Source organism: Scomber scombrus, chromosome 10 (genome assembly GCF_963691925.1).
Source record: "Scomber scombrus chromosome 10, fScoSco1.1, whole genome shotgun sequence".
NCBI lineage: Eukaryota > Metazoa > Chordata > Actinopteri > Scombriformes > Scombridae > Scomber > Scomber scombrus.
In genome coordinates, this window is record NC_084979.1 from 30,532,067 (window position 1) to 30,555,633 (window position 23,567).

Sequence of the window (23,567 nt, forward strand, 5' to 3'; positions counted from 1 at the left end):
CTTTGATCATGCTCTTTTCCTTTTTCCAACCTAATTTGCTAGAAATGTCCATCCCTTGCCAAAAAAAAAACAGCAACATACTTTCAAACTTCATCTCACATCACTTCAAACGTCTCCACAAAGCCTCCGGTGCAGCGTCTCTGTGCTGTATCTTCTCTCCACAAAACTGCCCAACCAGTAAGTAATGATCGAGCAGGTATCGATTCGCTCTGTGCACTCACTGCTTTTATGTACATTTATTGCAGAATGGAAATTCACCAAAGTGCATTTCACATAATGGTGCATTTTACCTGGACCTGCAGTGACAAAAAAGATAAGAGCTTAAATTGCATCTAAAACCAATCCTGTAAACAATGTCCTGGTTTCTGAAGGAGCAATTATTGAGAACTTGAGCTTGGAACATGTTTTTAACCTTTAATATTGATTGTTTGCAGTCAGATTGGTGAAAATGACATAAAGTACTGCTCCATCAACCAAATACTCTTGTTGTTTTAGCTGTGTTTTTAAGTAATTATTATTATTTTACTTATCTAATTGCAATTATTTGTTACTAACTACTAAATTGCCTGTTTCAATGTTATGAGAGAGGATTAGAGGGATAGGAGCAGTAGATAAGTCTTTGTCCCTGGGCAAGTCACCTAGATGAAAAAGTTTGTGTTTGTGTTGAAGACAAGCCTAGGAGAAAGAGAGATGATAATAAAAGTTAAGTAACAAAAGTAAGAAAAGATCAGGAGCTTTGCAAGTTTTAAAGGTTATGAGTGTTTAGATTAGTTGTGAGAGGAAGAAATATAGGAGAACATGACTATGAATGCGGAAAACAAACACAGATTGGTGAAGCAATATGCTGCAGGTACAATCTCTCTCTCTGTTGCTTGAAGCCACCGCCGGGAGTCAGGGCTTTAGAAAGCATCCACTTTTATTGCCCTGATCAATCCAAACCTAATTGCTTGCCCTTACAAAACTACTGTGTTGTCACTCGCTCCTTTTCCATTGATCCAAATCAAATAAGAGGCCAACCAAAACCTCTTCTGATGTTGTATGACGAGGCGAAATCAGGTTATGGGAGCAACTGGGACTCCAAGAGTCACTAAAGCTACATGTCTGCATTGTGCTGTAATGTCAAGAAGTCTAAAAGGCAGACAGTCAGACAGTGATTGGCATTTTCCAAGTGGATAAACATTGCATTCAGATATTGGCAGAGAAGCTTTTTGGGGACAGGATTATTTAACTCAAACGCATCTTCTACCTCTGGACCTGTGTTTTCTAAGCATGAGATGCAGACTGATGATTTTGTTTCCAGTCCATTATTTAGTTTGACGTTAGTTCCTCTTCTGTTTGCCCTAACCAATTCCTGTGATTGATGCTTCCACCTGCAATGTAATTTTCTCTGTAAACAGCAGCTAGGAGCCATTAGCTCCAAGTTCTTACTCTTTTTTTTTATGACATGGTTCAGACGCAGGCCCGGATTAACACCCATAGGATGATTACTCTTGAAGTGCCCCCTTCCTCTGACCTTACATTAAAAAAAAGGGGATATTTACTATGGCATGAACACCATAGATTTACATGAACATACTGTATAGCTAAAGTACAGGCTTACCACGCATGCTACAGAAAAAGTTAAGACCCAACCAAAACATGATAAATGACATAGAGGCCCTCGCAGAGATGCTGAAATCTGAATCCAACTCACTTCCCAATGCAACAAATTATGTTAAATATCATTATTTCCATCATAAATTGGCTGGTGGTGGTGGTCGCCTTATGTTATAATTGGGGCTAGTTCAGACATTTGTTTTTGCATTCGATTTGGCTCTCAATGTTGCATCCGAAAGCTTCAGTATGCTACAAATAAACCAGTTAATAAGTGTTGTCTGAACATGTATAAAGATAAAAGTGTTTCTACAGCTATAGCGTACATGTCAAGTCTCTTAAATGCATCCACGTTTCCCTCATTGCATCCTTCTTCCTGTGTGTCCTTCCCACTGTGGATGCATGGAGAGAGGAAACCAGTTTGCCAGTAGAGAGTAAATCAATTTCTGCTGATGGCAGCAGCTGATCACAGCTGGATCTGCTGTCAGTCGGCTTTAACAGCTGTAGCGGCTCATTGATGACGTTTGTCACACATGTGCACGCTGCTGATACTAGTAAAAAGGTGCTCAGCTATCTCTGTCAGAGCAGCAGTGTTTTCTCTCTGCAGCTTGTTATGTGATCAATAAACACCTGCATTATGTATTCATACTGTGTCCTGCTCAGAGGCACATGAACCATTTCTACAGGCAGAATGCATCCATATTATTATATATAATTAATTAATTAATAGAATATGATTACAGTGTCTTTTGAATGCTGGAAATTAGTTATTTGGCTAAATGTATGCATGGAAATGGTGATAAATAATTGAAAATATGAATGTGTGTAAAATGTCTCTCTTCCTTTCTTTATTTGTTTTCCATAATAAGAGTTAATGGTGGATGTAACTGATCAGAAAAAGAAACAATCTCTCTACTAAATGAAAGTTATTCATGGTTCTTTTGTAATCAGACTGACAATTAACAGAATTAACAAATAAAATATAAAACCTTAACACTTGAATTTACTCTTTAATTTGTCTCCACTCTGGTGTTGCGAAGTGTCAAATCAGACTGATCAGTTGCAGCATCCAATCAATAATTCAATTCAATTCACTTTAATTGTCATTCTTATGCAGGTACATAAAAATGAAATACTGTTTCACAAGTTAAAAACACTTTAAAAGAGAGAACAGTGCAATAATTAACATTTATATATCCAATAAGGGAGCGTATAACCCGGTAAAAGACTTGTGTGAAGGTTGCTCTCATGTATCCTCGATCACAGCTCCTCAGAGGAGTCAGGAGTGAGGAAATATCAAATAAGAGACGTGAGATGCACCGGTGGAGTTACACATGGCTGCTCACACAAAAAGCTGAGTGGGATTCTCCATTTTTCTTCATTCTTCTCACTACTCAGACACCCATCTACATCTACCTGGGGGGGTAATCCCAGGCTGTATATACTGTGAGGCTGGTTTATATTTGTAGATTGGCTCACTTGGTCCCAACCAATGGGAATAATTAGACCATTAAGAGACAATTCTTTTAGAGCAGGCATGTCCAAAGTATTCCACAAAGGGCCCTGTGCAGGTTTACAGCACACCAGACTCGACTCATTTAAACAGCTGATATCAGTTGACTGATTAATCATGTGCTCTTCATTGGTTGGATCAAACACCTGCAGCCACATGGTCCTTTGTGGAATAGTTTGGACATGCCTGCTTTAGACCATCTTCTATCTAGACAGTTAATTCCATAAATGCATATTTTTCTCTTGAATTCGGCTCTCTGTCCAGACAAAAACAAGATTTTTCTACCCTGAAAATTGAGTTTTTCCAAAACAGGCTCCACAGTGAGAAAGTCTGAAAACATACTTTGATGTTAGTGTGTACAGAGCTTTGTAGAAACTTCATATCAGCGACAGAACAGATGGTTTGTTCAGCATTTCTTCATCAAAAAGAAGAAGAAGAAGAAAGATAATGACAATACAAACAATGACGTGCTTCATCCATGTGTTCTTTCTTGTCTACTATGATAACTTGTTGAGAGTTAAACAGAGCTATCTACAGCAACACAGTGTCAAGAAGCCGCTACGGAAATCTTCTTCGCTGGTTTTCTTGGTCTGACTCATCTGTGCTCCACATAGACATCTTGGTTCTGGTCCGGTTTGTGATTACACCTCCAGTCATGCTGCATTATACTGAGCTTTGTGTATTATTGACTGCCAAAATGAAAGGACACAAAACACCTCTGGTTTAACACCTTTTCAAGGAAAATCCCAGCGCTCACACGTTGATGCACATACATGTTACCATGGTGACCAATTGATTGGCCAAGAGGACAAAAAGAGGAACCACACACATATATGACATTTATGGTAAACTCAAGATAAAACAATATACTAATGTCATGGTACTATTACATTCTGAATACAGCCAAGCTTCAGCTCAGGGACTACAAGTGCCAATTTACCAACATATGCTTAATGACCAGAGTGCCAATTTACAGACACACTTGGCGTGAACACCCAGTGAGTGACGGGAGACTGCAGCACCAGATAAAAGAGAAGAGAGTAAGATGAAAGACAGAAAACGACTGCGATGAAACCAACATTTATGATATGAATTTAACTCTGACTCTAAATGATATGCTAACAAACAGAAATTAGAGTCCCACAAGCCAAACTTTTCACTTGCTCCTCTAAGGCTACGTTCACACTGCAGTTAAAAGTGACCTGAATCTGATTTCTTCTCTCAAATGTGGCCCATATCTGATTTGTTTCTGACAATGTGAACAGCACAAGTTGCATTGAATCTGACATTTCCAAATCCGATTCAGGCCACTTTCAAATGTGCTACTGAATCGGATACTTATCGGATTTTTTTTTAATGCGGCTTTGACGTTATTCTGGAGCAAAACACATCAACACACATCACAGCTCCGCATAAAGACATCATTACAGTATTCATTTTCTTTCTCCTCTTCCTCTTTTTTAACATCACCCGCTCACAAATTTGCCGGCTGCCTCCACACACTGTTTTTAACATTAGACCATAAATGAGACGACCAGTAACTTCACCATGTTCACTTCCCTAAACAACGTTCTGTGCGTGACGTCATTAATGATTAACTGAGCATGCGGGTCACTTCAGGAGCGTGAACTGTTCACATCGCAGACAGGCCACATTTAAAAGTGTAATATGAACAGCCAAACAAAAAAATCGGAATTGAGCATTAAGGCCTGCAGTGTGAACGTAGCCTAAGTGACGAGTAAACTTGCCAAACTTTTTGGTCACTCGCTTTTCAACTTACAGAAAATGCACACATGAATAAATAAAAACAAAAATGTCAGCAGGTGCACGGCTGAGTCTTCTTGCGCATAATCAGAAACCAGCTGAATTAGACTGCAGAGCGAACGTTTTCTGATTATAATTGCATAAAAACAGATTGGATGCACAGACGGATGAATGGAGGTAATGAAAAATGAAATAAGTGGTGAAGTAAAACTCCATTTACAAACTTTTTAAAAAATTTTAAAAAGAAGAAATGAGGAAATGGACAGGGAGGAATGCATAAGAGCAAAGAGATGAAAACATCATCATAACTGTGGAACAAGAGGTATCTTAATTAATGTCATTCATTTAAGTTCTGCAGGAAAAAATACACTTTTATACACTGCTGCAGTTCTCAAGGCTCACTGAAGCAGAGATTTTAAAGTCATGCTAAAGAAACTGCTGATTAAAAGTAAATTATAATTTTATCTTGCCTTCTGTATAATTCGTCTTTTTCACAACAATGAAAATAAGCTTGTTTCTTTTCTGTTTTCACTTTGTTTGTCCTTGATAATTGAATTATATGTAGGACTGGTTGACTGCACTCAAACATTTTATAAATAATTAACTCAGATAAATGCAGGAGGTGAACAGGTGAAGGGAAGGAAACCTGATGATGAAGAGAAGAGAAAGAAGAAATACATAGACAGCCTAACAAATTAATTCCTGTGTTTTTATCTCCAGAAGCCGTCAGCGCTCTGAATGAAAAGTCTTTTCATTGCCTGATGATGACATGGGAAGATATTACTGCAGGATGTGTTAAAAAGATAAAATTGTTAAATCTGCTCAGGATAAAGCAAAGCATGAATTAACCTTCACATACTGTTCATATTCTAGTGACCCAGTCTAAGAATCCCCTCATAAAAAGTATCTATACCAAATGTTGAAGCACATATGTGTTTAGAAAGCATCAATAGTCGATCTGACTGATCAATAAATGTGATTAAACCTTGATTCATGTTTCAGAGAGCAGAGAGAGTGTATTTTTTAGCTTTTACACCACTAAACAGCTCCTATCACACAATATCATGTCCTATTTTACCTCAGACATGAAAATATAACATAGCAATAATGATTGAAATGTCTCTTTTTGGTAGTTTTGAGTCTCTTTAGTCACTCCATCTCATAGTTACCATGGTAACTAGATGGCAGCTGCTACTCAAACTAACTGTAGGCGGATTTTAGTCATTTCTTCATCTCTTTTTAGAAGCATTTGGGTTTATTTAGTCAATTTAAGTCTCTTTTTAGTCATATTTATGTCTGTTTTTGGTAGTTTTTAGGGTTTTTTGTCTCTTTTAGTCATGTTTGCATCTCTTTTTGGTGGTTAAATGTTATTTTATATGTAAAGGTAAAATGAGCAGAGCTTTATGGAACTGTGGGGTTTATTGTATAACCATTAGAGCCATCAGTCTTCACTGCTACATCATTAAAAGAAATCCTCATAACTACTATCTTATTAAAAGTATTAACTATTCATTTCACTAAAACACATGTCAATAGACCCAGTATAACATTTTAAAATTTGCATTTTTGTGGATTTTAGGTCACTTTATGTCATCAAACTTCAGGGTAAAAGAACATTTAGGGTGTTTTTACAGCTCTAAAAATGGGTTACATTAGACTGTATGTAAGGGTTACAATATTTTAATTTCTCTGCATTTTGGGCCACTTTAGATCATTTTAAGTCATCAAATTCCAGGGTAAAAGAAACATTTGGGGTGATTTTACAGCTGTCAAATGTAAACGTTGGTTAGATTTGACCCTAAATCACATATAGGGGTTCAAATATTCTAAAGTTTGTGCAACTACATAACTACTATCTTATTAAAACTATGAACTATTCATTTCACTTAAACACATGTCAATAGATACGGAGATAATCTGACAGAACAGCCTCAATGGACAAACATTTGTAGCACCTAAACAAAAAGGAAAAGGAAGAAAGGAAGAAGGAAGGAAAGAGGAGGGAAGGAAGGAAGGAAGGAAGGAAGGGAGGGAGGGAGGGAGGAAGGAAGAAGGAAGGAAAGGAGGAAGTAAGGAAAAGAGGGAGGATAGAAAGAGAGAAGGAGGGAGGGAGAAAGGAAGCTAGGGGGGAGGAAAGAAAGAGAAGGAGGGAGGGAAGAAGGAAGCAAAGGAAGGAAGGAAGGAAGGAAAGAAGGAGGGAGGGAGGAAGGAAGGACAGAAGGAAGGAAGGAAAAAAGGAAAGGAGGGAGGGAGGAAGGAAGGAAAGAACGAAGGAAAGAAGGAGGGAGGGAGGAAAGAGGGAAAGAAGGAAGGGAGGAAAGAGAGAGGAAGGAAAGAAGGAAGGAAAGAAAGGAGGAAAGAAGGAGGGAGGGAGGAAAGAGGGAAAGAAGGAAGGGAGGAAAGAGAGGAAGGAAAGAAAGAGAGAAGGAGGGAGGGAAGAAGGACGGACGGACGAAGGATGGAAGGAAGGAAGGAAGGGAGGAAAGAAGGAACAGTCAAAACAGACGGGGTCAATTTGACCCGGGAGTACGACAGGAAGGTTAAATGACCCAAACACCATATAAGGGGTTTAGAAGACAGAAGGAAGGAGAATGATAAAACAAATCGAATCCATTTCAAAGTCTTTGCTGCCACTGAAAACCTGCTGGCATTCAAATCCAAAGTTTATATTTGAGTATAAATCCTGAAGGACGACACACACGCTGCTGCCTCAATCATTCATCAAAGAGCACAAGAACAAATGCTTGTTCAAACATAAAGGATCGTGTTCTCAGATTCTGTATTCACCAAGAAATAATGGAGCAGCTTGTTCACATCAACAACATCTGACAGCACCAAACATTTTATCAACTCTGAGAACATTTTCTTTCTTATAAGGACTTTTTTTTTTACTTGTGCTGCCTTACTGTTGATTCGTATGTTTGAAGTAAGGATATTGACGTCTCTTTGTGTACCTTCAGCTTCGTGTCACAACCTCCTGAGAGAAAGTATGAAATGAAAAGAATTTTGACACACTGGGAAAAATAGATTCAGTCCTTCAAATCCTCAAGACGCTCAAGTGTCAAAAAAAGGTTTCAGCTCGCTCCTGTTTTGTGTAGAGCAGAAAAGTTTGTTCATAGATACAATATGATATTATGCATTCTGTATTTCAAGTGAAAGCAAAGAAAGAGGGCTGGGAATTTCAAGTATTCAAAGGCTCGATCTTTGGGCCAGTGTTGTTTTTTTTCCAGCAGGCCAATTGTGGCGCTCAATCATGAATTAAAGGTGTGCTAACAAAGAGAATACTGGAGTGCTGAAAGATGGGATTTGGCAGAAGTGGGATGCAATGTGGGATAAAATCAGAAGTATTATTGAAAAGGGACAGTCATACATTAAACATGAAGTACAACAATGTTTGTGCATACTGTGGAATTGAGATCCTGCTACTTAAAGGGGATTCTCACCAAAAGTACTCTCTCTTTCACCCAAGGCCGTAGCAAGGATTTTTCAAATACTGAGGTCAAAAATAAGACCACACCTTAATGAAGTGTGATATAATCCATGATGTATTTATACCACTTTCTTGCTGTGCATTTCTCAGTCATGGTCACTCTTGTGCTCCAGTTCTTTCTTATCACTTCCAATTTTGCAATTTAAATCAACTCCTATTTCAGTATTCTACAACTTCCATGGTTGTATCTTTAAAAATTATAACTGAAATATATTATTTTCTTTGTTTGTTCTTAAAATGTGGAATGATGCACGGCCTGCTGGGAAAGGGATAAAAGGGCTCGTTCAATGAATGAACAGTTTGCAAAATCGGGTCATGTCCAATTCACAAAAGTGGACAATATATTTCTGGCGATTTTCAAGTCGCAGTTCAACATCTACTGCAGCCAATATTTTTTCCTGGAAGTGAGCACTATATAACTGCGACTTAAAAATCTCCAGTAATATGCTGTGTATATTTGTGAATTTGTGACGAATCTGCTGACGGAAGTGCAACACAGCTGGAGCTGTTCGGTAAGGAAAACAATTAAATTGGAAACAAGTTGGGACATAACACAACGGGGCCGGTGGATTTCAAGACTTCACTCCACCGCTGCTATAGCCGACTACTTTCGTTTTGACATGGCAGCGGTATCTGCAAGTACGTGTCACGTGACGGTCCGTTGATGCAAGGATAATTGTCTCGTCGGCTATTTTCACTTCACAATTATACAAAACTTTAAGAAAAAAATACAGAGGACATGATCTCGGTGTCCTCAATGGTAGCTACGGCCATGCTTTCACCATGAAAAAAAAAAAAACAGACACATGAATATGACCTGGAGAAGTGACAAATGTCCATATTTGGAGACAGGGGTGGATTGGCAACAAAAAGTAGCACAAGTGGCTCAAATTTGATCCAAAATGTGTGTCGGTTCAAATGTAAACTGCCACAATGTTTGTCAATCAACGAATCATTTAAAAAAAAAAAGTAAATCGGTGAAACAAATTTTCCAGCAACCACATAAGAGCACCAAACATATCTAAGCTTAAATTAAAAAATAAACTCTATTGTTCAGTACAACTGGTTAAGGCTGATTTATGCTTCTAAGTTGGGTCGACGTCAAGTCCCAACTTAGAAATGTAACTACACGTCTAGTCAATATAAATCTCATTACACTTAAAATAAGTAACTTGTTTTTAAACAACTTTCACTTGTTTCAAGCACATTTTCACTTGAAATAAGTAGCACAATCTGCTATGTGGCCATTACACAGAAAATAAAGTGTGAAATTGTCTGTATCATACCTGGGAAGGGACTAGAGACACAGATAACCATTCCCATCCAGGAAAGGAGCACATCCCCCTACTGCTCTGGCAGTGAATTGCACCGCGACAAAACACGACGTGATGGAGAGACCAGGCGGGGAGTTCTGGTCCTCTGAAATGATGCCAACGCGGAAGTAACTTAAAACTGCATTCTATCAAAAGGCCACCAGGGGGCGACTGTTTTGGTGTCAAAAGGACTTCCGTCTCTTTACAAGTCAATGGAGAATTCACCAACTTCTCACTTGATTTCTAACCTCAGTAAACGTTTTCAAAATGTGTTTATGGTCTCAATCGCTAGTTTAAAGCCTTCTTCAATGCAGTATGATGTTCATTTGGGACATTTTGGCCTCCCTGATTTTATATGTGACGATAAAGCAGGGTATGCATTAGGGCGTGGCTACATCGTGATTGACAGGTTGATTGGTTCACAGGTTCAGGAGGGCGCCTCATGCTCCTCCTGATGCCCATATAAGTAGAATCCCTGTTTTTATTTTACCCAGCATGCACCGGAAATTTTCAAGATGGCGCTGCTCAGATCCGATACTATTGGCCTCCGAGCAGCAGTCCACAAACCAATGGGTGACGTCACGGATGTTACGTCCATTTTATATACAGTCTATGGGAGAGACGCAGAACTTCGAAAGGTCCACGACGGCGTTCGGGGCACCGGCGTAGTTACGGCGTGGAGGTTACCTAGAAGCATAAATCAGCCTTTAGTCGTCACACTGCAACTTCTTCAAAACTTTCCCCGTCTGACTCGTGTTGATCTGTTTGTTCACAATGTGTAAAACAGACATCATTCAGACTGTCTGACTTGTGCATCAAATATTGTTGTAGTCATTGAATTCATGATGAATCATTCATTATATTTCTTGTAATGCAACAATAAATGACTTGAATGAAGTAATGCAAGCTAATTATATGAATAATGTATTCTGCTCTAATTTTCTTCAGTCACACAGTAACATTCAACAGTGCATGCACCTCTAATTGGATCTCTGTTCCTGCTCCTTCTCTATCCTTTTTCATTCAGTGCTATTTACACCTGTTTGTTTAGATTGTGGATTAAGTATTTAACAAATCATTTTTTATATAGCGCATTATTATAGTAGCTAACTGATTTTAAAAAAACCTTCTCCATCTGTCGCTGGGTGCATATTTATGTTGATGTGTGTTCATGTCACGACACTCTGAACCATCCAGATATTTCCTGAAGAGAAGCTTTCCGTTTGCAGAGCTGTTATAACTTTTAATGTGATTGGCACAGCTGTTTCAAAGCTATGAAAGCAGTGATGTGACCGGTAGAGCATTTAACCCTCCTGTTGTCCTTGAGTCAAGGAAGGAAGGAAGGGAGGAAGAAGGAAGGAAAGGAGGAAGGAAGGGAGGAGGAGGGAAGGAAGGAAGGAAAGAAGGCAGGAAGGAAGGAAGGGAGGAAGAAGGAAGGAAAGGAGGGATGAAGGAAGGGAGGAGGAGGGAGGAAGAAGGAAGGAAATGAGGGACGAAGGGAGGAGGGAAGGAAGGAAGGAAAGGAGGCAGGAAGGAAGAGAGGAAAGGAAAGGAAGGGAGAAAGAAAAAGAGGAAGGAAAGAAGGACAGAGAAAAGAAGGAAGGGAGGAAGGTAGGGGGAGGAAAGAAGGAGGGAGGGAGGAAGGTAGGGGGAGGAAAGAAGGAGGGAGGGAGGAAGGAAGGAAGGGAGGAAAGGGAAGGAAGGAAGGAGGGAAGGAAAGAGGGAAGGACAGAAGGAAGGAAGAAAGGGGGATGGAGGAAGGAAAGGAGGAAAGAGAGACGAAGGAAAGAAAAAGAGAAGGAGGGAAGGAGGAAGGACAGACGGAAGGAAGGAAGGGAGGAAAGAAGGAACAGTCAAAACAGACGCGGTCAATTTGACCCGAGAGGACGACACGAAGGTTAATAATCACCACAGCCTCTGATCTATAGTCTCCTTCATCCAGCCCTTTTGGATTTTTGTGCACATATCCTGCATTAACCAAAATGGCAGGTGCACATGGAGACACCTGCGCAATCAGTGAGCCTAGAGACCCACAACCTTGCACTAGTTATTGCAGCAGCTGCTAAGATGCCAAGGCTGAGTAAAAAAAGACAACAGGCTTCACAAGACTGGTCCACCGGGAAAACTCCTCAACTTTCTGATGGCCAGTCAGCACCTGTTCAGAGGTGGCGGGTTGGGTGGATGTTCTAGATCAGGGGTGTCAAACATGCGGACCGCGGGCCAGAACTGGCCTGCTGAGGGGTGCAATCCGGCCCACTTTCCTTCCTGTGTTCTTTTCCTTCCTTCCATCTGTCCTTCTTACTTTCCTTTTTTCCTTTCTTCGTTCCTTCCTCCCTTTCTTCCTTCGTTCATTCCTTCCATCTGTCTTTGCTTCCTTTTTTCATTTCTTCGTTCCTTTCTTCCATCTGTCCTTCCTTCCTTCCTTTCTTTCTTTCTTTCTTCGTTCCTTCCTTCCATCTGTCCTTCCTCCCTTTCTTCCTTCATTCCTTCCTTCCTCCCTCCCTCCCTTTCTTCCATCTGACCTACCTGTCAGTCCATTCATCAGTCTGTCTGTCCTTCCTACCTTTCTTCCCTCCTTCCTTTTGTCTGTCTTTCCTTCCTTCCATTCTTATTTCCTTCCTTCGTTCCCTCCATCTTTTTAATGATCCGGCCCACATGAGATCAAATTGGACTGTATGTGGCCCTTGAATGAAAATGACTTTGACACCTCTGTTCTAGATGGATCCTCAGCCCCTTATTTAAACCTGTCTGAATCAGGCTGTTTTAAGTCCTGCCCCTTTAACCCTCCTGTTGTCCTTGAGTCAAGGAAGGAAGGGAGGAAGAAGGAAGCGAGGGAGGGAGGGAAAAAGGATGGAAGGGAGGAAGATGGAAGGAAGGGAGGAAGGAAGGAAGAAGGAAGCAAGGGAGGGAGGAAGGGAGGAAGGATGGAAGGGAGGAAGAAGGAAGGGAGGGAGGAAGGAAGGATGGAAGGGAGGAAGAAGGAAAGGAAGGGAGGGAGGAATGAATGAATGAAGGAAGGAAGGAAGGGAGGAATAAGGAAGGAAAGGAGGAAGGAAGGATGGAAGGGAGGAAGAAGGAAGGAAAGGAGGGAAGAAGGAAGGAAAGGAGGGAAGGAAGGAAGCAAAGGAATGAATGAGGAAGGAAGAAAGGAAGGAAAGGAGGGAGGAAGGAAGAAGGAAGGAAAGGAGGGAAGGAAGGAAGCGAAGGAAGGAATGAGGGAGGAAGAAAGGAAGGAAAGAAAGAGAGAAGGAGGGAGAGAGGAAGGTCAGATGGAAGGAAGGAAGAAAGAAAGAACAGTCAAAACAGATGGTGTCAATTTCACCCGGGAGGACGACAAAATGGTCAAGGCACCCCCCCCCCCTCCGCTGCATACTGTCTGACGTCCGGTGGCTACACAACAGTATATTTAAGTTTCTAAATAGTGTTTGAAAAGTTTTTTCCACGCACTATTCGGAAATCCAACAAGCACATTTCTTCCAATAACAGAGCGAACACACTGTTGACACATAACAAGGGTATGCTGAAAGCCCAAACAAGATAAAAAGCTCCAATTTAGGAGTAATTAATTAACATTAATGCAGTGCAACAAGGTTATTAGACAGAAACTAACTACAAAAACATTTAGAGAAACAACAGTGAAGTTAATGGAGTTTGTCATATTGAGTGCTTGTGGTGCATTTAAAGGGGGGGATTGGAGGGTGGAGATAGAGGTAATGAACAAGAGGCAGACAGAATAAGAGGTACACGAACAAGGTGAAATATGTAAAGGAAGCAAGAAGGTACTCTTTATTAAGCTTGTATGGAGTAAAAAATAAATAAAGAGCAGTAAGTCTAACGGAGAAGTATTTGCAGCCATTTCTCAGTTGCTAAAAATCAGAATTGCCAAGTTTGGGCTCATGCAATATTTATTTTAAAGCGTTGAAGTTTAGAGGCAAACAATATGGAAGAAGGAGATGGAAACCTAAAGTTGCCCCAAAAGTTATCACCCCAGATTGACCACACAAGCAAAGGAATGTTTGTCTGAAATGTAACATATGGTAAAAGCAAGTGTAATATCCGAAAGAGGAAGAAAAACTATCAGATAGAGAAAAAGATACAAGAATTAGAGGAGATATTTCTACAGCAGCTCTGGGGGACACGCTGTTGACTCACAATGCTCCAGATCCTGCTGTGTCGTCTGCTGATGATCTTCTATCTCATTACAATAAAATCCTGTCCTCTAGCTTGGATTCTCTTTCTCCTTTATAACCCAGTCGGTCTGTTTTTGTCTCCAGAACTCTACTCAATGAAGTCCACAAGTTGGCAGCTTGAGAGACTCTATAAAACATCTAAGCCTCACTGTCCACTCTGAGGCGTATAAAGAGCATATGAGATATAACAAGGCAATGCTCTCTCAGATGAAGATAACCCACCATTCAAACTTCATCAAAACAAACCCCAAAATCTTCTTTTTCACCATGAATTGAATGCTTTGCCGCTGTTATCCCATCCTCCTCTCCACTGCTCCTCACTTTTGCTTAAAGTTCTTTGAATGTTCCCCAAGCTAACTTCAACCATGCCCCGCCGATCAAGAGTTACCCCATAGTCTACTACTATTTATCATTCACATGCCTTCTGTTAGTAGGTTTTTCATGTGTGTCTTCCATGTTTGGTACATGGTATAATCAGTGGATCATGTTCTGGCCTCAGACTTTCTAAGACTACTGGAAAATACCGACACATTGGATAAGAATACTTGGCAGCAGGGCTGGGCAATTAATAGAAAAATAATCAAAACCGACATTTAGAAACTCTAATCGACTCAATCTTGCTCATGTCAATTAATGGTGTTGTTCACTGTTGCCATGACAGCAAAGGTTGCATATCTTTAAGGAATTTGAAAACTTGTCTCCAGTGATCATTTTAACCCAAACCATGATCTTTATATAGTTCTGATCAAGTAGACTAGGCATTAACCACAGCGTCACACCTTAAAACATCATTATCTTCACTCCCTAAAGGAGGAAAAGATGGAAGGAAGGAAGGAAGGAAGGAAGGGAGGAAGGAAAGATGGAAGGAAAGGAGGAAGAAACAAAGGACAGATGGAAGGAAGGAAGGAAGGAAGGAAGGAAGGAAGGAAGGAAGGAAGGAAGGAAGGAAGGAAGGAAGGAAGGAAGGAAGGAAAAGAAGACAGGAAGGAAAGTGGGCGGATTGGACGACTCCTGCGGGCCGGTTCTGGCCCACGGGCCTCATGTTTGACCCCCCTGCCTTAAAACATCATTATTTTCACTCCCTAAAGATCCTCATGTGTGAGGGCAGCAGTGTAAAATACAAAACAAAATAAACTGTGAAAATACATAATCATTCATCAAGGGAGGAGATAATCGTTCTTTAATCGTAATCGAGGTTAAAAGTTCAATTAATCATGATTTTGATTTTTGCCATAATCGCCCAGCCCTACTTGGCAGGGCCCCTTATGCATAGATCATATTTTGTTTAGGTTCACAATTGTATCTGTCCTGCATGCTGTCTGATGATCCGGGCCTGTATTAAACATGCATTAGGAAAGAACTCCTGATTCACCTCATCTTTATATCTTCAAGATCATCACAGAAACATCTACTCTCACCTTCTTTAGTTACCGTTGCTATGCCGATGACACACCACTGTATCTACACACATAACTGTCCACCAATCTCATCAACTGCCTTCATGACATAAAGAAAACTGGACAGTGTTGTTGTGGAATTGTTGCTAAAACATTGGACGCAGTCACAAGAAAGAAAAGAACAGACACTGATTGATCTGAATATGAAATGAAATGATTATTGATCCATAAGGAGACAGAGCTCACACAAAGCAAAGCATCTCTCTGTTTCACTACACAAAGTCAGACTAAACTCTTTTATCATGTTTTAAGACAAACATTCTAGGATTTCTCAAACATATCACCCTATATGACCCAAAGTGTATTATGTTTTGTTAGTTTTTTGGTGCAAGTATGTGTGTCCTTCAATAATGAGAAATATGGATAGATAAATAATTATTAAGATGAGGCACAATAAACCCTTTTATACTGTTCAGGGTCCAATTTCACCCATTTTTGTATGTTTGAGAGCCGTCAAAATACCTAATACACATTTATTTTAGCTACTGTGACCCACAGTATAAAAAAATAGAAATAAAATGAATATATTTTTAATTTTTGTGCAGCTGATACACTTTTTTATATATGCAAATGTTGAAATTTGACCTGTTTTTATCAAAAATCTGCTTCAAACATGTTGTATTCATTATATTTTATACAATGTTTTCCTGGATCATAAAATAGTGATTGTTAATGTCTTTTTTCCCCCATAAAATTAATCAAACCTCCGGAGCACCAACACGTCGGAGGTTGTGAAGAAGGCCCAACAACGCCTCCACTTTCTGAGGATCCTCAGAAGTGTCGACCTAAAGAAGGAGCTGCTGACAGTTTTCTACCGCTGTTCCATTGAGAGTGTGCTCACCTACTGCATCTCTTTGTGGTTCTCCAGCTGCACTAAAGCACAGAAGATGGCACATCAAAGGGTCATCAAAACTGCCCAAAAAATCTCTCCTTCCCTCTCCCCTTCCTGGAGGACCTCTACAACACTGTGCACTTTTTTTGCACTGAACTCTTACTTATTTACTATTCGCATCAATTCATGATTCCCTTTTATGCATTGCTACTTTTGCATTCATTTTAATTTGTATGTGATTGATTGAACTTACAACAGTATTTGTCCAGATTTTATTAAACTGCCTAGCTTTTTACACTTCTTGGTTTAATAAACTCCCTCTGGAAGGATCTCAGGACAAGTACAGCGGACACAACTCAATTCTCCAGACGATTTTATTGCACATCTCCGTTAAACATAGTGGTAGAACTAGTATTATTAGTAATAGTAGTAGGTTGTAAACCTGCAACATAACCGCAAAATAAGGTATTATTCACCAAATAACACACTTATCCTTGCAATCTTAATTTTAACTTAAAAAATATTACCACTATTGTTTCTTACTTACCGACAAGCGTACCGGTCCTGACAATTAGTGTAATGATGAAAACTAAACTTAAACACCTGCCCTTAGTAATGAACAGCACACGCCCCCTCCCACACAGAAACTGCCTACTGGAAAGTTCTACAGTGGTCCAATTTCAGTGTACTATACTTGATATGATTGTGCAATGGTATGAATGGTGAATATGGTAAATGGACTGTAATTATATAACGCTTTTCTAGTCGTTACGACCACTCAAAGCTCTTTTTATTCATTACATCACATTCACACTGATGGCAGGAGCTACCACGCAGGATACCAACCTGCTCATCAGGAGCCAAACTAACCATTTATTCTCATTCACACACCATCGGCGCAGCAACGGGAGCAATTTGGGGTTAAGTATCTTTACCCTTAGGACACATCGACATGTGGAGCCAGGAATCGAACCGCCAGTCTTCCAATTGGAGGACGATTGTCTGCCTCCTGAGCCACAGCCGCCCCTTGAACAGTATGTGAGGGTTAAAAAGAACTCGCTGCTCAGCAACACAAGACAAAAGAGCAAGAATGCATCACAATGTCCATCACTTTCCAAATAATTTAGCATTTTAGTTTCTCCTTCATATTTTCCTGCCTAATGCCTCAGCAGCTACAGTCTAGTGCAATGTGATTAAAGCAGCCAGTTGCAATTATACAGTAGACCGTAATAGTATCTGTTACTCTATGCTTCAAAATCACAATCACTGGCTAAGCTCATTCACAGCTGGCTCGTAACATCCACTCATCTACTCATGCCGCCAAATCTAACTCTGTAACCATTTGTTCTAAATGGTCAATTTCTTAACATAAGTGTGTCTGACTGTATTGTAATCATGCTTCATCTGCCACGCTTCACCTCCTCCTCCTCTGTCCTTCTCTCCTGTTCTCCACTTCACTTCTCTTTCATTCTTTTGTGTTGTTCTGTTTCTATATTTATCTTGTGTTTCCCAGTGCAAGATAAAAAGGATGCTGGGAATGTTGATGATGATGAGGAGGATGAGGAGGAGGAATGAAAGAGGCTCTTCTTCCTTTTATTTTTTTTTGGTTCATTGGACAAATTTGTGCACCTGTGAGTGGCTTCCTGTGTGTGTGTGTGTGTGTGTGTGTGTGTGTGTGTGTGTGTGTGTGTGTGTGTGTGTGTGTGTGTGTGTGTGTGTGTGTGACCCACTATAAAATCAAAGAAAAACAGCCATAGACGGGGACCAGAGCTGAGACTTGATTGAGGAGTCTGGGATTCGTCTATTTAGAGCCATGAATGGGATTCATTCGCCCCAGGACTGTCGCTGTGCTTTCTATCAATTATTATGCTGCATGACAACAAGCTCAGCTCAACAATCAGCGTGCATCCTACAGTACAAACAAGGAAAACAAGGATAGATTTTTCTTTTAAATGGCGAGAAATGGTGAGATTAACCCTCCTGTTGCCCTCGAGTCAAGGAAGGAAGGGAGGAAGAAGGAAGGAAGAAGGAAGGAAAGGAGGGATGAAGGAAGGAAGTGAGGAAGAAGGAAGGAAAGGAGGGAGGGAGGAAGGAAGGATGGAAGAAGGCAGGAAAGAAGGAAGGAAGGGAGGGAGGGAGGAAGGAAGGAAGGGAGGATGGATGGAAGAAGGAAGGAAAGGAGGGAGGAAGAAGGAAGGAAAGGAGGGATGGAGGGAGGAAAGGAAAGAAGGAAGGAGGGAGGGAGAAAGGAAGGAGAGAAGGACAGAGGAAGGAAGGAAGGGAGGAAGGTAGGGGGGAGGAAAGAAGGAGGGAGGGAGGGAGGAAGGAAAGGAAAGGAAGGAAGGAGAGAAGGACAGAGGAAAGAAGGAAGGACAGAAGGAAGGAAGGGAGGAAAAAAGGAAAATCGAAAACAGACGGGGTCAATTTGACCCGGGAGGACGACACGAAGGTTAAAACAGAGGAAACAGTGTTTATTGATAATTTGATTCGTCTGACTGGTCACCAGCTGAACCAGGAGCTTGGCTTCAGTGGAAGACATTACTAACAAACATTATCCTGTTTTCCCTTCGTGTCCCAGTCAGGATTTCCTAATGAGCCTGCGGTCTGTTGCATATTCCCAAATTAAATCTTAACCCTTACATACTGTTTATATTCTAGCTTTTCACAATATCCCCTCAGTAATAAGTCTCTATATTAATCATTTATGAACCCCAAATCATTCATTAATACCTTATCAATCAATAATAAATTGGTGAGTATTTTTTCAATCAATCAATGTTTATTCGTATAGCGCCAAATCACAACAAAGTCATCTTAAGGCACTTTACACATAGAGCAGGTTCTAAACCTACAATGTTTGGTACGACTTGGTTAATTCAACTTTTACATATTAGCCTGAAATTTGGAACACTTGTGAACACGAGGTGTGGGAAGCAGGGAATGTAAATTAAAGTGTTTTAATATTTAGTTTTCATGTGGATTCAGTGCACTAATCTTTCATGGAGATTTAAAAAACATTGTAAGTGTTTAATATAATATCTAATATTTCTAATGTGCGCCACTAATGAATAAAACCCTGATAGAAGGACAGAACTTGCCTCTGTACCTTTATGAACAATGGCGAAAGTTTTCTTTTATATGTCATAGAAACCAACTTTGAGCTGGGTCAGTGAATTCTTCAGGCTCTGCACAACATATTCTCTAAAGAACTTCAAGAAGAAAAGACACTGAGTCAGGCAGAGTTCAGGCGATAAAAGATTTACTGTGTATTAAAAACCTTCGTGTCGTGTTTGGGGTTGTTGTCATGCTACAGAAAAACATGTTGGACCAATCAGATGTTTCACTGATAGTTTCACATTTTGGATTAAAACCTAAACATCTTCATGTCGTCCTCCCGGGTCAAATTGACCCCGTCTGTTTTGACTGTTCCTTCTTTCTTTCCTTCCTCCCTTCCTCCCTCCTTCTCTCTTTCTTTCCTTCCTGTCTCTTTCCTCCCTTTTGTCTTTCCTTCCTCCATCCCCCTTTCTTCTATCCTTCTATCCTTCCTTCCTCCCTCCCTCCTTCTTTCCTTCCTTCCTTCCTTTCTTTCCTTCTTTCCTCTGTCCTTCTTTCCTTCCATCCTCCCTTCCTCTTTTTCTTTCTCCCTCCTACCTTCCTTATTTCCTCCGTCCTTCCTTCCTTTCCTTTCCTCCCTTCCTTCCTTCCTTCCCTCCTTTTCCTTCCTCCCTCCTTTCCTTCCTTCTTCCTCCCTACCGTCCCCCTTTCCTTCCTCCCTTCCTTTCCTTCTTTCCTTCCTCCTTTCCTTCCTTCTTCCCTCCCTTCCCTCCTTCCTTCCTCCTTTCCTTCCTCCTTCCTCCCTTCCCTCCTTCCTTCCTTCCTTCTTCCTTCTTCCTCCCTTCCTTGACTCGAGGACAACAGGAGGATTAATCATTAAGAAGTAAACAGTGGCTGGCCTATGGAGGAGGAACTGAATCACTACCTCAGAAACTCAACCTTATACACACCCAACCTACCTCCCCTTGGGGTCGAACTCATTCTCTCCTAACTCCTCCTTATTTTCACTAATTCTGTTTTTTTTTGCAGACCTGACGTCAATCATGGCCTTCAAATGTGTTGCAAAATATCAGCAGTAATTTAATCATCGTCCATGGAAAGTTACTTCCTTAACACTGGCGTCAACAATGGCCTTCAGTATGCTGCAACATTAATCTCATTTTGTTAATCCATTATTTTCTGACCCTTCCCTTAAGCTTTAATATGATCATTAATCTACTTATAATTAATCACTAGTATTATTATTCTTACTGATTCTTTCACATAATTGGCATTTAACCTTTTTAACTCTTCTGATTCATTGTCATAGGATAATAATATATGATAATAAGCACAATACATGTAAACTGAGCTGCTTCATGGAGCAATAAAAACATCATTTATTCTAACCTTTCCTATTGTGGAGTGAAACATTAACACACTCCCTTCATCACACTCTCTTTGACCTTTAACTAATCATCACGTCCTTAGGTGTTTTTTTATCAAACTTTTTCCATCAAACAAACACTGCTCTGTATTCTTCAGTTGTCTTCGTGGGAGGGAGGACATCAAGCAGCTGCCTGCATCACTTCATCACTTTCATTCATCAATATACTCTGAATGAAATAGCTCAACCTTGACTGTTTGTACTTTCAGAAAATATTGAAGAGACCTGAATGATCGGGGGATAATTATTTTACAAAAAAATAAATGAAATAACTGATTCATTTCGTAAAGTAAATGATAATATAATTTATGTAATACGATACACTATAGATAGATATGTTTTATTTGTCATTCAGATTAGACACTATACAGTGCACATGAGAATGAGATGTTGTTGGAATGGCTCAAAAATAATGCAGAATATTCAAAAAATAATTAAACAGAGAAAAAACTAAAATATATTGCACAGCACTAGTTTATAAACTACGACGGAGTATTAGGGCCAGGCAAAAAAAAAAAAGAAAAGAAAAAAAAGTCAGTAACTTGGTTTGATCCTGCGGTACTGTGGTCAAGCCTCCGCAGTAAGTTGATCTCATTCTCTCTTTTTTTTTGCCTGTTTTTTGCCTGGTTGTATTTCTTGTGCCAGACTTTTTTTTTTTTTTCTGGCTTTTTTTTTGCCAGACTTTTTTTGGGGGAGGGGGGGGGGGGGTTCTGGCTTTTATTCTCTTTTTTTTTGCATTTTTTTTCTTTCTTGTGCCGGACTTTTCTTTTCTTTTTTTTTTTTTTTTCTTTTTTTTTTTGCCTGGCCCTAATGCTCCGTCACAATAAACTTGTACAGTCCATGGAGCAGTCCAATGTGTGTGTGTGTGTGTGTGTGTGTGTGTAGGTGGAGGGGGGGGGGGGGGATTACTGGGAATTCAACAGCCTGATGGCTAAGGGGAGAAGAAGCTGTTGCAGAACCGACCGTTCTGCTACGAATGCTGCAAAACCTTTTCCCAGCAGGGCGACCAGTCCATGGTGGGAGGTGGGAGGTGGGAGGAGTCTCTGCACAACAACACTGCCTCACCAGAGATCACAACATCATCAATATCCTGGATGGGAGGAAGTGAAGTCCCAATCATTTTCTCCGCTGTCCTCACTACTCTCTGCAGACTCTCAGATAAAAAATCTCCCATAGTAACTATCTTTGCATCTTCAAAGTATATCACAAAGGAAGGTTAAAGCCTCCGTCACCATTTAATAATTTATATAAAGTACTTTATATACAGCTACAGTTAGTGCAGCAAACTCAGCTGGCCTTTTGACTTTTGATGTGTTCAGTGAGTGGAATAGGTCTTGTGTTGTGCTCATTGAGATCTATTTCAAGCTTTGTAAACACATTTAATAGTTGGTATATCATCTCCTCATAGATAATTAGTTTTCTATCTATAGACACAAATAATTGCGACATGCTGAGACAAGGATGAGATTGAAGCACATGTTGAGGTCGTTGTGAGTCAAGTTACTGAAATAACAACTCTTAAATTAATAATTTATTTGCAACTCAAAAGGTCAGGCTGCTTTTATGATGTTGCCATGTGATTGCATGATTATGTTGTGTTTCATTGCAGCTGTTGGAAAAAATAAATACATTTAACCTCCTGCGACCCTGCGTCCTCATATGGAGACATTACATTTTGGGTTTGATGGACCTTATACTTCATTCTGCTTAACTTTGACCTGTTGACCTTAATCTTAAACACTTTTTTGTGCCACCTAGTGGTAACAAAAGCACATTACAGTGTCAGAATCTGTGTAAAAACCAGGCGGGGAGTTCTGGTCCTCTGAAATGATGCCAACGCAGAAGTAACTTAAAACTGCATTCTATCAAAAGGCCACCAGGGGGCGACCGTTTTGGTGTCAAAAGGACTTCCGTCTCTATACAAGTCAATGGAGAATTCACCAACTTCTCACTTGATTTCTAACCTCAGTAAACGTTTTCAAAATGTGTTTATGGTCTCAATCGCTAGTTTAAAGCCTTCTTCAATGCAGTATGATGTTCATTTGGGACATTTTGGCCTCCCTTATTTTATATGTGACGATAAAGCAGGGTATGCATTAGGGCGTGGCTACGTCGTGATTGACAGGTTGATTGGTTCACAGGTTCAGGAGGGCGCCTCATGCGCCTCCTGAGGCCCATATAAGTAGAATCCTTTTTTTTTTTTTCAAGATGGCGCTGACCAGATCCGAAACTATTCGCTTCCAAGCAGCAGTCCACAAACCAATGGATGACGTCACGGATATATATACAGTCTATGGTAAAAACGAGATGGCAGGCATCTTGGCCAAGTCTGATCCTCAGATAAAAGGGGACCTGGCAAAAACCTTGTTAATTTATGCTTGATAATGTTTGTAGTCTGATATGCTGACATACAAACTTAACTCATTTTAGCAACAGTAACAAGCCAAGACACTACTAATCAGAAAGTACTCGTTTGAGGGCGTTGGAAACGTCTACACGTAACCCTAACACTGAACCTCCTGTTCAAAGATGATGATTAGTTTTTGCACTTATCAGGTCCTACTAATCCCAAATACCTAGGAGCAATTAAAAATGCAAACCAAACAAAAGCTCAGGTCTCAGGAGGTTAAAGAAAAAAAGCACTGAGACACAAGTCCTCATTTTATCTCTCAAATGCTTTCCATTTTACTGTAATCTTTTTCTTCTTAATGGCGCAATTAAATATCACATATTACATTAAGAGACACACAGGGACAGCATGATATGGGTCAGTATTTATCTCTCTTATAAACTGCCAAAGTTGAAGCAGCAGAATGGAACAGACCAAGGCCAGACTCAGAGTGATTAGTAGATAACTCATTTATCCCTGAAGGGTCCATTTCTCCACCCTGCTGCAGTGAATTAGATGGAGAATGGGATTATCTGTGTTTCTGCT